We start from the raw sequence: 19114 nt of genomic DNA on the forward strand, positions 1-19114 counted from the left end.
GGTTTCATATGACTTACACTGTTAATTATGTTGCATTATGATCCTATAATACATTTAAGAAAGGCAAACATCAATTATTTATTCCAAATAAGTGACATCTACCTTTAAAGCTTTCCTATCTTTGCTCTCAGGTATCCAGTTTTAACTCCCCCTTCAGTTATGACCATCTACAGATGCAGGACAAATTATGGCCGCCTGCCCCATGTGCTCAGGGGGAGGATTCAGGTATCCCCTTATCCCAATGGACCTTTGTTGGAGGTAACTGTTATTTAGTGGCCTGCACTTCTGTAAGTTGAGGGGCTGTTTCACTTCCAGTGGTACTGAACATCCCAATGAGAGGGAGTGTCTGGACAAGTTGGAAGACTGGATACAGTTTGATCTCTGTGCACCAGCTGGTTGTTGGGAGATAGCATTGTGATGATCAAAGCTACACTTGTTACACAGATACGTGGTAACTAGCTTGGGAAAGCACACTCTCCACCAGTGACTCTGAAAACCTTAAGCCTGTCCCTGCACTATATAGGTATAATATAGCCATATACGAGGGTCCTTCAGAAAGTGTGGAGCCTGACCAATTTAATGATATACTAGGGCCCAACAGATTTCACAGTTCCACATACTAATACTTTGATGTTTTTCTTTGTTAGAAGCCATTTTTTTTCATTAGTACAGAACTTGTATGAGGACATGTTGTGGTGAGTCAGTCACCAAAGATTTGAAAAGTGAAGAAGAATGAAATCTGAGCAGTGATCAAGTACCTCCATAAGAATGGCTTGTCCCCAAAGGAAATCCATGAGGACATGGTGGCAACGCTGGTGGAAGATGCCCTTTCATATACCACAGTAAAAAACTAGGCTGTTGAATTTAAGCGAGGGAGAATCAGCACAGAGGATAATCTAAGATCAGGTATACTCCAGAGAGGACATCACACCAGAGAAAGTTGATGTAGTCCATCAGATGGTGATGAATGACAGATCATCATCAGTCAGGCACATAGCTGAGACAGCAGGCATCAATGCTGGGTCATAGAATCATAGAAGATTAGGGTTGGAAGAGACCTCAGGAGGTCATCTAGTCCAACCCCCTGCTCAAAGCAGGACCAACCCCAACTAAATCATACCAGCCAGGGCTTGTCAAGCCGGGCCTTAAAAACCTCTAAGGATGGAGATTACACCACCTCCCTAGGTAACCCATTCCAGTGCTTCAGCACCCTCCTTGTGAAATAGTTTTTCCTAATATCCAACCTAGACCTCCCTCACTGCAACTTGAGATCATTGCTCCTTGTTCTGTCATTTGCCACCACTGAGAATAGCCGAGCTCCATCCTCTTTGGAACTCCCCTTCAGGTGGTTGAAGGCTGCTATCAAATCCCCCTTGCTCTTCTCTTCTGCAGACTAAATAAACCCAGTTCCCGGAAAAATCATGGACCAGGTCCTCAAGGAATCCATTTTGAAGCACTTGGAGGAGAGGAAGGCGATCAGGAACAATCAACATGGATTCACCAAGGGCAAGTCATGCCTGACCTACCTGATTGCCTTCTATGATGAGATAACTGGCTCTGTGGGTATGGGGAAAGTGGAGGACGTGATATACCTTAACTTTAGCAAAGCTTTTGATACAGTCTCCCACAGTATTCTTGCCATTAAGTTAAAGATGTATGGATTGGATGAATGGACTATAAGGTGGATAGAAAGCTGGCTAGCTCATCGGGCTCAAGGGGCAGTGATCAACAGCTCGATGTCTAGTTGGCAGCCAGTATCCCAGGTTGCAGTGGCCACAGTGACCAAATGGGCTTTCAGCTGCTTCCCTATCCAGCCTATTCATCAGATTTGGCCTGTTCCCCAAGTTGAAGGAAGAGCTCAGTGGGAAGATTTTCCATGATGAGATGATTGCAGCAGTTGAGGAGTTCCTGGACATGCAGGAAAAGGACTTTTTCTACAAGACAGGCATAGCCAAACAGCAGCTGCACTGGACCAAGTGCTTTGACGTCAAATGGGATTATACTGAAAAATAAACAATTGAATGCAAATTATATATTTTTATGAGGCGAGAAACTTTCTGAACACCCCACGTTTCACCATGTGGACAGTGTATCTCTTCCTTACTTCCCCATGTGTCTTAGCCTTTTTGAGCTATACAAATGCCCAGTTCTTGGAGTCATTTGTGCTAGATTATTTTGAAACTTGCAGGCTCAGGACTGAAGTTTCCCATCGGATGAAGCCAGGGCAGTACCAAAGCAACAATCTCACTTTACCTTGCATCAGAACTGTCACTTTATTTTTGTATTTTACAGTCCTGCAGTTCCTCCTACACTATCACTGAATACATTAAATTATATAAAGGCACAATCCTGTGACACCTCTGAACCAACCTCTGAAGGGAAACAATTTTTCTCTCTCTCAAAGATAAATGCAAAAAGTCTGCATGCAAATACTGTCACAGATCTGATTAAATGGATGGAATCAAGGAAAGTCAAGAGCAAAGGCGGCAGTGTCCTCCTTTCCTCCCTGACTTCTGCTCCAGTACTAGTGAATTTGGATGATTAAATGGTCTTTGAGCAGCACAATAACTGGGTGCTATCCGATTTTGTTAATATTTCTAAACTATAACAGAAAACTAACCCTTTGCATAAGGCTCAGGACTGACAACAGGAGCTCTTGGTTCTTTTTTAAGCTCTGTCATAGGCTTGCTGTGTGATCTTCACAAGTGACTTAACATCTCTATGCCCTAGTATGAGATGTGGATAATAACACTTACCTGCCTCACAAAGATATTTGTGAGGTTAAATTAATGAAGGTATTTCAAGTTCCTCAGACAGAAGTGTCTACATCATTGGACTAGCTGGCAATTGAAATGTGGGTGGTCCCCAACTTATGATGGCTGGGCAATGAATCCACCCCCACCCCCCCGCACACTGCACCAATGCAGGGCACCTAGCCTGACCCCAGCGCAGAGAGCCAGTCTCTGCCTCCCACCCCACCTGCCACAGCGTACGCTCCCTGCAGGGATAGGAGGAGACCCTCCTTCACCATAGCCGGGAAGCACCAACTGGCTCAGACACCCTGGCAATGAGTGTCGGGGCTGGGGGCAGGAGTAAAGTCTGGGGAAGGAGGAATACAACATGTATCTGCTCAGTCCAGGTCGGGGCTGGGGCATTTTGAGGTCCTTGCCCCACCTCCCAATGTCACTCCCCAAGCCCATCCTCACAAAGCCTCTGGCATAGGGAGAAGGCTCCCTGCGCTATTGCCCGAATAGGGAGGATGCAAGGAGGCACCACTGGTGTCAGAGCTGAAACTATGCAGCTCCCTCTGCTGCTGCTGCTGCTGCCACCTGGGCTGGGGGTGGGGAGAAACAACATCTAGGCAGGGGTGGAGTTGCTGAGTCACGTGACCTGGGCTGGCCACAGAGCACCTCCCATTTGAGAGCATTCACACAGGCTCAGATTTGAGTGGGTCTGGGTGCTAAGGTGCTAGTTGCATGAGCCATGGCCCATTCAGACCCAAGTATGGCTACACTCCTGCTCTAGATAAGTGCAAAGTATGATTATTACATAAACTGGACATCTTCTGCATGCTTTTCTTAGATTTCCTTTAGAATTATGCCATATGCATTGACAGCATGCACGACAATAGGTCCTTCAGAACTGGTTTTTGTTGAGCTTGTCAAGATATAGCTGTGCTTTGCATAGTATTTCTATTAGGAAATGACATACTACATCATAACAGTTCCATCAGAGACTTGAGGGTGTAAGCTGTCAATGTGTAATAGGATTGCTATGCATTGCATAGGGTGGTGCTGCATTAATAATGCTGAGCTACATTTAATATAGTACAATCTAGGAGACTTAAATATTGTCTTTGTAATGGAACTGTAATGCACGCTGTGTTTTAAAATATTTTGGAAAGTTCAGTAACTGCTGTTGTCTGCATAAAGAGCAGATGCTTCTTGTAATGTAAATAAATAACTTGGCTGTTTAACTTTTTGTTGTTGAAAAACGCCACCAGAAATGTCCTAGTCAATATTACTGTGGAGTAATAACCTGTAAATATCCCTGCTTACAAATGAAGTTGGTTTTGATTAGAGGAGTACAAAACCTGCCAATCTCTGAGTAAATAATACACCCACATTGTTTCAACTGGTTTAATCAAATCACTGGGTTCAGAGGCCTGGAACCATGTACAGTCTGCATTCACAATGGTGGCAAGGGCCATGCCAGTTTCCAGTGTGCTTATTGTCTTTTCAAAATGTGCAAGTTATAAACAGTTCCAAAAAGCACATTTGAAGCCTTATGAAAATAACATGTTATTTTCACAAAGTGTTGGTCAGAGTACATTCACTCCCCCCCCTCCCCTCCAGCCAGCAGAGGGGAGCCCCACAAATCATTTTCAATGACCTCTCCAGAAAGTTCACCAGGCTGTCTTGATTAAATCCAGCATTGTTTGGGGGTGGAGGGGGAGGGGGAAGGGGATCTTATTTTAGAGAAAGGATTTGAATGTGGTGGTGGGGTGAATAGTACAATATGTATTTTTATTTGTTCCATGGGCCCTATCATCATAGTACCTGACCTCCTCACAATTGTTAATGAATTTATACTCATACAACCTTGTGAAAAGGTGAAGTATGATTCTTATTTTATACATGGGGCAGCTGAGGAAGAGACATGGAGTGTCTTGCCCAAGGTCCGTGGAAGAGCTGGGGCCCAAATCCAACCCTCTCAACACTCCAGCTGGTTTGTGTGGATTTAGGCAAGCTCTGAGGGCACCTACCAGATCAAATCCCACAGGGGAATGCCTAATTTCACCTGGTTGGAGGCTCCTCATGGGGCTTAGGAAGCTGGACACCTAGATTAGGTGTTATAAGCATTCTCAATGGCAGAAAGTTAGGCAACTAGGGGACATTTATGACAAAAAATTAGGTACCTCCAGGGTTAAGCGGCAGCTGAGCAAGGGTTCTGAGGATCCCAGTGGTGCCTAAAGTAGGAGTTAGACGCCTACATCTTTTTCTGCATCTGGGCCTGGGATTAGAACTGAAATTGCGTGATATCGGTCCAGTGCCTTAATAACAAGACTATCCTTCTTCACTATGGACTAGGCTCTTCCACCTTTATACATATTAAGTAGTACCTTACATTGACTAGGACGTTATTGTTTACTTGTGGAGTAAGTAAGGTGGCAGGATTGGCTCCAAATATAATATTACAAAACCAACTATCCCCACACATAATGCATGATGAGTATACATATATGGGGTGAGTCTGTTTTTCCTATGAAAGAAATAGATACTCCCAATAAAGTTCCAAAAGATGGAGAAACAATAAAAGAGTGCAATGATCAATATAAAAAAGCTTTTGTGAATCTAGAATGCTAAAAGACTGGCTCCTTAATGACTGAATAGCTTTTGGGCACAGCAGTAAAAGGATAAGTGGAAAGCTACTCAGGGAAATGGACCTGACACGTAAGCAGCAGAACAAAGAGGAATACAAGTAACAGCCCTTGAAAGAGGCATGGAGCATGTGGCTGTAAACGCCATGCCTAAACAAGCAAGGAAGAAGTTGAGAGAAAATGAAAAGGCAAGGTTAAAAAATAGACCAAATAGGGGACAATGTCACTGATGTGGCAGGTACCATGAGTATAGGAAATGTCCAGTATTAGAGCAAACATAAACCACTTTGCAAATATAGGCAAAGTAAAACAGTTGAGTGAAAGGGAAGAGCAGTTTATATATGCAATAAAGAATGGCTAACAAAATACATAGAAATAATCTACACATGACATAAAAACTAGACACAGTCATAGGTGCCAACTCTGTGGGTGCTCGGGGGCTGGACACCCATGGAAAAAAATAGTGGGTGCTCAGCACCCACCAGCCACCTGCCGATCAGCTGTTCGGTGGACCCTGTCGATCCCTGCTGATCAGCTGTTTGGCGGTGGGCGGGAGGCGCTGTGGGGAGGGGATGGAGTGGGGGCAGGAAGAGGCATCCCGCGCCGCTTCCCACCTCCCCCATTGGCCTGGGGCAGCGAACCACGGCCAGTGGGAACTGCAATCGGCCGAACCGGTGGACGCAGCAGGTAAACAAACCGGCCCGGCCCGCCAGAGTGTTTCCCCTGGCAAGCCGTGTGCCAAAGGTTGACGACCCCTGTTCCAGACCAAAAAGTATCCAAACTGATCAAAAAAGTGGCATCCGGTTGAAGCCAAATATATTGCAGAAAATAAATGAATCTTAGATTGTAAGCTCTTCAGATCAGTGATAGTGTCTTTCCTGTGTGTTATAGATACTTCTTCAGTGTTTGGCTGACTATCTCTGCTCTCAATTTGTATTGCTGCAGCACAGGTCCCCACTCTGATTACCCCTCTGTCTTAGCTGCAGTAATAAATGTAAGTTGGAGGGGACATGTTGTCTTGACATGGAAGGCAAACAAGTAGATTTCATTTTCACTGGCTTCCAACACTTTAATATGATAGATTCATGGAGACCAAAAAAGCTGGGGAGATAGCACAGGTGAAGAGATTATGTCTGCTCATCTGCTGAACCTATAGCTTTAGGAGAAAATAGGTAGATTCCCCTAGGAAGCTGGGAACATGGTAGATTGTAACCAAAACTGGGAGTAACCCACCAAAACTGTGGGTATGTCTACATTGCATCTTTGAGGGTGCTTCCTAGAGAGGTAGACAGACATGAGCTACTGTGCTAAAGTTAGCTGTGTAGCTAAGGTAGCACGGGAAGTAGCTTGGGCCACCCACTTGAGTAAAACCCCCCCAGACCCCCCCACTGCCCATGCTATCCTGTTTACATAGCTAGTTCAAATTCATGCTTGTTTGTTTACCTGGGCTGGGAAGTACACATCCAGCTGCAATGTAGACCTACCCTGGGAGGCTTAAGAGCTAGGTGTTGCTGCCTGCAAATTTGCTGGTCACCAAGAATAAACAGGGTATAGTAGTCCAGTGGATAAACTGAAGTCCAAAGTTCTTGCAGTTACTCAGAAGTTTGCACTACAAAACAGAATCATTCATTGAAGCTGGTGCTATTTTAATCTCCTGACCCAGTTTTGTTTTTCTGTTCTGTCTTCTCTGGAAATGTTTAACTTATTTAGTTAAAATTAGTATTGTGTTATGTAGATTTAGTGCTAGACTCCTGGGATTTTTCCCAATAAAGCTAACCTGATCATTAGCTGTGATTGCTCAATAGCTGCATAACTTTGTCTCTCATAAAAAGAAGAACAGGAGGACTTGTGGCACCTTAGAGACTAACAAATTTATTAGAGCATAAGCTTTCGTGGACTACAGCCCACTTCTTCGGATGCATATAGAATGGAACATATATTGAGGAGATATATATACACACTCACATATATATATAAACTCCCACCTGTTTATGCTGTATGTGTATATATATCTCCTCAATATATGTTCCATTCTATATGCATCCGAAGAAGTGGGCTGTAGTCCACGAAAGCTTATGCTCTAATAAATTTGTTAGTCTCTAAGGTGCCACAAGTCCTCCTGTTCTTCTTTTTGCGGATACAGACTAACACGGCTGCTACTCTGAAACCTTTGTCTCTCATGTTTCTAAACACCCAACTTTCCCCCATTCTGGGCAATTTCTCCAGTTGTATGAAACCTTTTGAGTTGAATCCCACAACTGCCTTTAAAGGAACCTGGCCAGTGTAGAGCTGTAGCTAAACTATTCTAAACATTCACTGGTTCATGCCTGCATACGTCCAGCACTTTCTATAAAGAGTCTGCAGACTGCTGACCCTCTTTTTCCTCCATGGTTGCTACAGTGTTTACAACTCCTATTCTATTCCATTCATGTTCTTATACCACCTGTATCACATTACACTGCGCCTTCCAGTAGTGCGTTAAGCAATCAGACTATACAGCTCTCACGTGTTTGTTCTCTCATCCTCTACCCAGGAGGAGGAGCATGTGCAGTAGAGTGTTTTATTTCAATGGGGCTTTAGGGTTTTGGTTGGTTGGTTGGTTTTGATTTAAGTATAAACTATTTAGTATCTCCCATATGACTGAGTGAGGAGTCTTATGATACTATTTTCTATATAGGTCTATTACATATAGGTCCTTGTACCTCACTCATCACGTAGTATCTGAGCATCTTCCAGTAGTGCATTAAACCACGTGACTACACAACTGTCATGTTGTTTATTCTTTAATTTTCTTCCCAGGAGGAGAAGTGTGTGGAGGATCTTGCTTTGGTCGGGTTTTAAAACTATGCATGTTGCTATGAATTTATGTTAGAGAAGGCAAGGTCAAAGAAATGTGATTTGCACTTGGAGCAGCAGGTAGTGAGGTGTGTGATGGTCCTTAGTTCCTAATGGAGTTCATTCCACAGTCTCTGACCTGCCCCTGAGAAAGTTCTGTCTTTAGCACAGATGAGCTTTACCCTTATTGTGGGGTTTTATATCCCTCATGGACATTGACTCTGTAGCTGAAGTCCTTCTCTGTCCACTCATGTACCTTTCCCACCTCCCTCACTCTTCCTGACTCTTCCAGTTGGGACCATCCCTATGGTAATTGCCTGATTGGAATGTTGGGGCAATGCCACATTTCTGAGATAAATGAAACCTCCCTGTTCAGTGCTGCAGTCTGAAATTTTTGCTCCCCCCTCCTCACAGAAAATGGGCTTTGGTCTCATGAAATAAGTGTATCTAGCTCTAATAGCCTCACTAACTATCATGCCATTCACATATATTTTCACTCTTTAGCATTTATACTGAAGATGATTAAGAGATAATTACTACATGAAACAATGTAGCTAACAAACAAGTAAACTTATGCACATGTACCTTTTCTATTTATTACACTCAAACTTCAATATGAATTAGGAAAAACTGAAATGTAATCCCAAATTTTTCAAATCCAGTATTTAAGACAAAACAAAACATACTCATTTGGATCTAGTAGGCATCAGTAAAAGTATATACTGTTATTGGAATTCCTTGTATGGTTCTTAGTGCTTTGCTATACATATTGTATATTTTACATGAGTTCCAGCATACTGATCCCTGAATAATTTAAATAAAATACAAACAAATTTGTTTGAGTTAAGAGACAGAACTTAAAATATCTTACATTTTGTGTTTACTTATCTTTATATAAGGTATGATAATTATTTATAGTGACTAATATGTAGGTTATCAAAATGAATGTTCACATGTTACGTATGCAATCTATGTATGGCCTAAACAGATATATTAAAGATGTCGAAAAGTAAGTTGAATAGTGAAAACCCCCCACATCTTCATATTTTGTAAATGTAAACAATTGTTAATTACAGTATAAATATCAAAGTGATATTTTAAATTTTAGACATTTTTTCCTAGGCTGACAATTCTAGGAAATTTTCAGAATTTATGCCACTGTATTACCATAGAATATATAAATGAAGTAAAAATATACCTGATTAAAGTAGTACAAGAGATTTTGCCCTTGTTCTACTTCCTTTTAATTGGCTTTGTTTCTTACCATAATTATTGTTATTATAACCATGACTCTGAGTATGATCCTGCAGTATCTTGCTCATATGATTAGTTCCGAATCATGTAAGTAGTGTAATTGATGTCTGTGGGACTACTCAGGAAAATAAATATTATTTGTCTGAGTATGTATTTGCAGGATTGTGCTCAGCAAGAAGATGGGTCGTAAGATAAAAGTAATCAATAAAGAGAAAAATTTCAAGTGCAGGCTAAATTTGGTTGCTTTAATTTTATGGCCTCAGTTGGGGTTTTGGGTGCTCAACACCTACGTAGATCTGACTCCAGGAGACTCAAAATTAATGGATACTTGAAAATTACAGTGTAATTTTCTACCATTGGGCTTGAGTCTCTTTTCAATTTCACCAGCATAAATTGGGTGTCAATACCACTGAAGTTAGCAGAGTTACACTGGTATGACGTGTAAGTGACAGGAGAATCAGGCCTATTGAACTAGATTCTGCTTTCATGTACATGAGTGTAAATCCATTGGCATATAATTGACAATAGTATCTGCTCTGTTGCATTTAGATTGATACCAGGAATGTGCAGAAGTGTTATCTCTGTCGAAGAAGAGTGTTATCACTGTTCCAGTAACCTGCCAATAAGAATACCACTGTTACCATCCAACGTTCACAGGATGTGTGTGTGTGTGTGTGTGTGTGTGCGGGGGAGGGGAGGGAATCTGAGTAGTGTTGTATTTTTGCTTAATGTTTCCTAAGGGTTACTAGTGGACAATTAGGACAGTCCTAAATAAATCAGAAAAGCTGGTTATCTTGCAAACAGGGTGATACTCATCATGTTCTTGGTTGTAGTTAATGCCACCTCGTGGCCCAAATTAGTAGGGGTGCTGAAGAAAAGTGAGCCTTATCTCCTCATTCTGGAGGGCAAGCTTATCACCATAGCAACACGCCTGATCTCAACCAGCCAAAGGGGAGGGAATCCCAAGGTCACCAGGCTCTCCCACAGTATGTTGCAGCTGAACCACCTTTAGCTGGCCAGAAATTTCATTTTGATTGACTAGAGTTTTCATAACCTTTTTAAAATAAGTGATACTCAAACTGCGATATCTATCACTTGATATATTAACAGAAGGAGGTCCAAAACTATTATAATACATGTATTAATAATATTGAATCACCCAACAACAGCGAGTGAATATTTAGTTACGAAAATCTACCTTTTGAGGAGATACCAGGAAGTCACATTTTTACTCCTATGAAAATAATATTTGTATCGCCTCTTACGGAGCTATAGTATATATCTTTCAGTGCTCCACATACAGTGGCATATTGTAAATAACAGTCTAGAAAACAAATTACCCTCTTGGATGATTTAAATGTTTTGTTTTCTCATTTTAACATTGCACTTTTGTCCATGGCATTTCTGTCTAAATCGGGGTCTGAAGGACTGATTTTGATCTCACACTTGTATAAATCAGGAATAACTCCACTGAAGTTGATGGAGTTGCACAGTGATTAGGTAAAGTTGGCAAATGGGATTAGAATCAGGCCTTCCAAGTGTTTTACTTTCCTTGTTTTGTTCTTTTGTGTAAGGGCTTAGACATATGTGTGTGATGAGGAGAGGAATTTTCTGGGTGTGTTCTTGAAGACATATCAACTGCAGTGTGCATGGGACACATACAGTTTTATAGATTATTTCACAAAATTAATGTAGCCACTTTATTACTGTTGACTCCCTGAAGTGTTTCCATTTAAACATCTTGTCTATTCCTATTCAGATTCTGTGCCCCTATATCTAATTTTAAATAGCCTCTGAGGCTATCCCTTATTCCGAGGACAAGGAGGATGAAGATGGAAAAAAGACTGTCAGATTTGGCCAGGAAGAGGTCACTATTGACCTTAGTTAGGGATGCCTCAGCAGAATATAAGGGGTGCAAGTTGATTGCAAAGAGTCAAGGAAATAGTAGTGTGGAAATTAACACAATGTAAGTGGAACTTGGATGTAAAGAAGATGACGAAAATGGGGTAGCAGCTGGAGAGACGGGAGAAGTCAGGGGAGAGTTTTTTAAGGTAGTTGAGACAGTGGTATATTTAAGGCTCAGGTAAAGCAGTCAAATGAGATAGAATTTCAGAATGAATTAGAGAAGATGGATGAGGGAGAGTGTAAAGGTCAGGAGGCAATAAGAAATAAGGTCAAAAGATTGGAAAGGGTATTGGAGGGACATTTAGGTGTTGGAGATCAGGGTGAAAGAGGAGATAGCAAAGAAAGAGGAAAGCTGGAGCGGGTGGCGAGTAGAATGAAAAGTTGGAGGATAGCTCATGGTTGATAGTGTCCAATCTTTTCTCTGAATAAATTTGCAAGAATTTGTGCTGAGCAGAGTCAGTGGCTTTGAGGAAATTATTGCAGGTGGAGAGGCAACAAAAAGGGCGAAGTACGTTTTTCTTGTCCCAACCCTTACTGGAATCTGTCATTCTCCATTCTTGGGGCTGCATGAAGGGGGTATGCTAAACTCTAGTGCTGTCATAACTCTCATTATGTGCTCAGCCCAATTGGTTTGGTCTAAAATTGGCAGATGTGGAGCTTCTGAGAGGTGGAGTTCCTTTACACTTCAGCTTTTCAAGCGGCTCTGCAGCAAGCCATGGTGGAGCTTTATTCTCTTTAGATTTTTGTGGGGAGATGAGCTTTTCTATAGTGAGATCAGCTGCATGTTGCAGCATCCATGATTTTCCAAAGGTTATATGGTTAGGGAAGACCTGAACATTTTTATTTATATTGGGCTCTCGGGTGGGGAAAATGTTATCTATCAGTGGCTGATGTTATTGTTTATAGAGGCACTAAATAGATATAGAATTAGCTGAGGGATTCTTTTGAACATGGATTCTGGTGAACTTGCTCTGTTACCCCTCTTTGGGATCCCTTAAGAACACCCCCCAGTCTTTCTTAGGACTACCACCAACCACTGCTTGGGGCTAGGTTACTAGCTGAAATCAGTTCAAATTAAGCTCATTGCAGCAACGCAAAAACTCATACTCATGTCTGGCTCTTCTGCCACACACGGAGCTCTTATGGGAGAGAGGGGAGCCCTGCCAAACCCTATAGTAAAGGGCTCCTGGTTTTTAGCCCTTAAAGGAACAGTATCCTGGTTTTTCCTGTTGTCAGGACCTCAGCATTGAGCACAGGCATGCCAGGTCCTTAGATGGCATCCTTAGCCACTGTGCCACAACAATGCACTGAATGGCTGCTCTTGGCCAACAGCCTTAGCGCTAAAGGTCTGCAGGCACACAGCAGCTACACCCCTGATTGGATGGACAGACAGCACTCTCATTGAGTGCCTGCACTATATAAAGGCCCCAACAGGAAGAGGAAGCTGTCTGAGCAACAGACCATTGCCTGTTGGTTGCTGCCTAGACTGCCTTGCCTCTGCCTGTCCCAACATTGTTGCCATGTTGCTTTGTATAACCATACCTTGCGACCTTGCCTCCCCAACCCATTGACCTGACCACTTGTATTGAATCTTACAGCTACTGACCCGAGCAAGAACTCCAATGATTGCCCTGGACTGCCTCCAAAACGGACTGATCTGCCAGCTTCCTGATGGCTCGTGCACCCTTGACTACTGCTATGGATCATCCCCTTAGCCTCGGCCACCAAGCATTACACCCATCCAACTATTAAGTCTCTGGGACTGCTTCCTCTCTTCCTGCTACAAGGCCATTTGTTTATTCAAAGATCCCTGGAATGGGTTCTTCTGGCCCTCTCTGGCATTAATAGCCAGTATACCCTTTTACAGGGAGAATTTAAACACTACTCTAGAGTGTCATAAACATAAACACAAAAGCATTGTGTTAGAGCATGAGAATGAGAAAGTGAAACTGACACAAACCAGGGAAGTGAAACTTTCAGTCTACTATCATTATCAAAGCTGAGTAAAATGTAAAAAAGTAAGTGGTATTCATTCACTTTTAGTATTCTAAGACAGCAGTTTAACAACTATGGTTTGTGAATCACTGACTGCATGGTGCTGGTGCTCCTTGTTTCCAGTTTTTAAATTGCATTAAAAGACAGTTAAACATAGCAAATGATTTTCTAATATTAAATGTCTGTGTAAGCAAATTGCTGTAGTTCCACAGGGATGTCATGCTGGAGTGAACTGAAGAGGAGGTGGTCTGTATAGTCATGAATGGCAGAGAAGTGATCTCTCAATTTAAGATGTGGTTCACATTGCAAACTAATTTGAAGATAGCAGATCCAAATTGTTATAAATGATAGCAGGCAAGTATCTTATTATTTTGCTGTAAATATGTTTCTTATTTTGTACAGAGGATGAAATGCCCAAGAAAAATACTTATCTGATGAACTTATCATAATTGAAAATTAAGAGAAATAACCTATTATTTTTAATGTTAAAAATTAGATAGACATGTATAATATTACAGCTGCAACCTTCCAGTCAGTTCCATTTGGTATTATTGCGTTTAAACAGATTCATGGGCACAGTGTGCCAGTCTGGGGAGCAATTACAACTATTTGATTTTTATCAAAACATTTATATTGAATAATTATTTTTTTACGTTTAATTAACAACACATAAAAAGCTTGATATTTTAATAAAACATCAACATTTTGCACTGCAATGCATTAGGTCCCGTTCAACTGCCAAGTAAACAGTGAATGTGTACAGTGTGGCAACTGTTTGACATGTCAGTTGTTTAATCATTAGAGCTAGACAAATACTGCAAACTATTTTTCTGTGAATATTTGCTTGAATTTAATGCTCATGCCCCTTTTGTACTTACTTTCAACAAAGACTTGAGCAAATAGGCTTTACTTGTACAAATATTAATGGAGGGTGAAATTCTATCCTGTGCAGAGAAGCAATGCAAAGTCCTATTTGGGTGCAAAAAGTGGTGTATATGCCTCTTGGGTTGGCTCTCTGCACAAAGGTGGATTTCACCAGAAATATAAATGGTCTGGACAAAGATACAGTGTGACCATGCTTTTCACAATTAGGACCACACACATGTAATCATTTTGTGTCAATCACTGTGGTGATGAGAGAAATTTGCAGACCAATGAATACAGTAAACTAGGTATATTTTAGTTGGGATGATACCTGGTGCAGTACACTAGGGGCAATTAAATGAACCAGACGAGGTTCTGACTGTACCTTTCTCAGTGGCTTATATACACATGAAAGAAAATTAAACTTGAGCTCAGTTTCCAGCCAATACATTTGACAGAAAGCTATTTTTTTTTACAAGTGTGATGCCTTGGGAAAGATCTGTGTGTTTAAGAAAGAAAAATAAAATAAAAAGTTCTAAATTCCCTAATCCTATTTATCTGCTATTACTCCCTAAGAGTCTCAAAAGCCATTGAAAGTGCTATGCTCATCCAGGCAGGGGGCAGATATAACACCATCTGACTAATCTGACCAATCACAGTTAAACCGTGATGTTCATATTTCTACTCTCCTCGTCTATCCTCGTCCAAAACTGTTTGTAATCAATCTGAAGAGAAATTAAGTATGGAAAAACTGAGGTGAATAAATTCAAGAAAATCTGGATCTGCTCTTGGGCATTCTGTAAGCATTAAAAGTGGTTAGTTTAGTTTAATACATCGTTAACTGTCTATTCATCTCAGTCTAGTGATTACTAACAATTACATTAAATATTGAAGTGTTTTAAACAGGTGATGAGAGTTATAGTATTAATTTCACAAGTGTCCAACCACCACTTTTGTGTTAGATTCCCACGGGGAGTGGTAGAAGACCCAACACTTAATTTAAACCTATGCTGGACAATGTACTTAATGATGTATGGTCTGTTTATATTTAATCCCTTATATTTAAGTGACCGAAATTAAATTCCAGAATAAATGTTTGAATGATAATAAGCAATTGATTGAAACAGACAAAAGGCAAGGAATCTAATGGAAGGCTAATGCTTCTCCAGGAGTTCATAACGTTCTGTGGGAGGTGAAAAGGGAGAAGTGGGGAAAAGGGAAAAAATAAGAGGAACTATGATGTGAGGCCCCAATCTTGGAATTTCCCATTAACTTTTCTCACTGAGAAGCAAACTTTAGCATTATTTATTTGTAACTTTTTATAATTTCCCCTTTCTGAGGGAAAATAAAAGAAAATATTCACAAGAAAGATTTTAAAATTTCATACTTTTATCTATTGCCTTCCAATTTATGGTCTCTTGGGCAAACGGGCAGTTTTTCAAAACATGTATCATGTCTCTGACAGACTGGAACAGCTTGCAGTCTTTCCAGTCTAGTGGTTTAAATCTCTTTTTTTTGTGTGTGGTATCTATATCTATATCCTCTATATCGATATTAAGTCATATTATTTAAGTCCTAGACTGGAGAGGGTTCTGATTTATCATGCATTTAGATGTTTAGCTAAAGTGTGACAGTGTTGCAAGCAAAAAATTTTCAGCAAACATGTCAATAACATTTACTGCAAATGTGCAGTAGCCAATTGTTAACTTGCAATATCTTTGGCTCTGCAGTAATAATTAATAAAACACCAAATGCAAATTGGCCATGTTATGAATGAACTGCTTGTTAAATTTCATTTCCTGCATCAAAGTAATTATATCAATACAAACTCAATATCTGAAACACTTTTTTTTTAGTGCATGGGTAAAAAGGTCCAAATGGATTTTTCCACTAAAATATTCTTGTGTACATGGGGAAATTGACTGGCATAACTATAGTGGAATAAGCTATTCTACAGCAGAGGAATTATTCTGAAATAAAGTCACTTTTTTGCCAGAATAGAATGTCCACACAGGGAGTTATTCTGACACAGCTATCACAGAATAGTTTATTTCGTTGTAACTATCATGGTCAATATTTGTGTCTAGACAAGTTACAAAGAATATGGTCTTGAGCTTTAACACTTCATGCCATGATGTTGCCTAGAACAGTGGTTCTCAAACTTTTTTTTTTCCCGCAGACCACTTGAAAATTGCTGAGGGTCTTGGCGGACCACTTAATGATCTTTCCAAATGTTGTTTGTATCATTAACTAACTATTGTAAAGCGCTTTGGATAAAAGCACTATATATATTACGTTTATATAAATTATATATAAATTATTATTACGTTTATATATATATACGTAATAATAATTAGCTATTTTTGTTCTACAAATAAAAGCACACAATTCATATTTTCATATCAATAATTTTACCTTTCTAATGTGAAGGATGTGCCGCTCTTCTCCACTACAGCAGCCACCGAGCTGGGGCTGGGAAGGAGGGCCGTCTCTTCCCGGCAGCTGCAGCCAGGGTCGGCTCTACCATTTTTGCCGCCCCAAGCAAAAAAAAAAAAAAAAAGGCACTCGGACTAACACCTGATCTGCCAAAGCAAAAAAAAAGCTGCTCGGACTACTGTCTGGCCCCAAGAATGGACGGAATGCTGCCCCTTAATATGTGCCACCCCAGGCATGTGCTTCCTCCGCTGGTGCCTGGAGCCAGCCCTTGCTGCAGCCCTGGAGTTGGGGAAAGTCACCTCTTTCTCTGGCCACCGCTCCCTGCACATCCCAAATTCCCTCCACCCCCTCTTCTCACCCCACTGCCCCCTCCCACCTACCCCCTATTCCACCCAAGGCCACCACTTCACCTTACATGTGCGTCTTCTCCAGGGTTTAGGCACCTAATTAGTGGAGCTACGCCTGCGCAGCTCCACTAATTAGGTGGGTGGCCCTTCATTCTCTTGTGTACAGCCACCTAGGTGCGCATCTTAGAGGGAACTATCCGCGGACCACCTGAATGGAGCGTGCGGATCACTGGTGGTCCATGGACCACATTTTGAGAACCTCTGGCCGAGAGCATTTCTTTTAGCTTGCATTATAAACCTTTGAAGATAGGGGTTTATGAAGGAAATAAATGCTTAGATGATGATGAGTACTTAACGAGGCATGAATTGCACTGCTGCAAAATGGCAGCCAGGTGCTTCCAGCTGATTTCCGTAAGATGTTCCATATATTGTGTGTGTGCATGTGATGGCTTCACACAATGTAAGAAACAGAACTCTAAGGTATGGAGACTACTGAGACAGAGTTCTTTTGCTGGGAATTAATCACAGAGAGTGAGAGTAAAGGCTTTCAATTTCTTCAATTTCTCCGGGCCTTTAAAGGATTTGAAGCCCCTAGAAAATTCTGAGTTTCAAGGACCAACATATGCTCCATATTTCATAGACTGTTTCACATTTTTGATCTATGATACTCCATATATATTTAAAAATAAGAGTTAACTCTTACCCACAGAATGATAGTTCTCAGCTTTTGGACTTATCTGAGCAAGAATCTCTAGGAAACCATGTATACTGGGGAGAAATCATATAATGGACGTGCTTTTTAACCATGCAGTGAAACTGGTTCATCCCAAAACAGTGTGAATACTGTGTGCCTGGACAGTTGCTAAACTATTTCATAAAGACTACTACTAGACTATTCTCTGAAACATATGTTTTAAACATCATTTAAAAATAGTTTGGTCCCATCCACATTTGCCAGGCAAATGGTTTGCAACAACAACTTTTAAACAATATTTTAAAATAGTTTCTTCTAAACATGAAGTTGCGGCTTCAATTATACAATTGGAGATTACAGTTCTGGCAGTTCCAGCTCTGGTAGTAGGAAAAATGGAGCGCAATAGACATGATGATTCTGTTCTATTCTACACAAGTTCTTAAACCACGCTCATCACTGTACTATCTGAGCACCTCTCAAAAGTGTTTTAAGTAATATTACTGTGATGGGTTGGGTCACAGAAACCCCCTTGGGAACTGTCACCTGATGTGCTGAGACTACCTCTGAGCCTGTTTTCCCTGGCAGCTTGGGACTTCAGTACCTTGCCTGGTTGTGTCAGAAATGCTAGCCTGCTACAAACACAGACCCAGGTATGAACCACATCCCCCAGAAGCTGCAGGCTTAACTGAAAACAGCTTAAGAAGTGGTCCTGTCGCCAACACCCAGATACCCAGTTCCAAATGGGATCCAAACCCCAAATAAATCCATTTTACTCTATAAAGCTTATATGGGGTAAACTCATAAATTGTTCGCCATCTATAACACTAACAGATATGCACAGCTGTTTGCTCCTCCAGGAATTAATTGCTTGACCTGGGTTAATTAATAAGTAAAAAGTGATTTTATTAAATATAAAAAGGAAGATTTAAGTGGTTCCAAGTAATAACAGACAGAACAAAGTATGCTACCAAGCAAAATAAAATAAAACACGCAAATCTAAGCCTAATACAGTAAGAAACTAAATGCAGGTAAATCTCACCCTCAGAGATGTTCCAATAAGTTTTTTTACAGACAAACTTCCTCCTAGTCTGGGTCCAGCAATCATTCACTCCCCTGTACTTACTGTCCTTTGTTCCAGTTTCTTTCAGGCATCTCTTTGGGGTGGAGAGGCTATCTTTTGTGCCAGCTGAATACAAAATGGAGGGGTTTCCCAGGGCCTTCTATAGTATCTCTTGTGGGTAGAAACTCCTTGTGTTTTCCTATGCAGAATCACAGCTACAAGATGGAGTTTTGGAGTCACATGGGCAAGCCACATGTCTATGCATGACTCTTTGCAGGCCAATGCCATTGCTTACATGTTAGTTTGAACTTTCCCAGGAAAGCTCAGATGTGGACTAGCATCTC

The 19114-nt window shown here is 41.1% G+C and overlaps 1 long non-coding RNA gene across 3 annotated transcripts in view; it reads left to right on the top strand.

The window, feature by feature from the left end:
• The window catches only part of LOC103307054 (uncharacterized), a 388418-nt gene that overhangs the window by 352186 nt on the left and 17118 nt on the right, over positions 1 to 19114 (top strand). For 2 of the 3 annotated variants that reach the window (XR_010600105.1, XR_006173970.2), the window contains one exon: positions 12973 to 16494. This is a non-coding gene — a long non-coding RNA (uncharacterized LOC103307054). Of the gene's footprint in view, positions 1 to 12972; positions 16495 to 19114 lie in introns of those variants that run through there. The other variant, XR_010600106.1, reaches the window with a different exon arrangement.

This window comes from Chrysemys picta, chromosome 3, assembly GCF_011386835.1.
Source record: "Chrysemys picta bellii isolate R12L10 chromosome 3, ASM1138683v2, whole genome shotgun sequence".
Taxonomy (NCBI): Eukaryota; Metazoa; Chordata; order Testudines; family Emydidae; genus Chrysemys; species Chrysemys picta.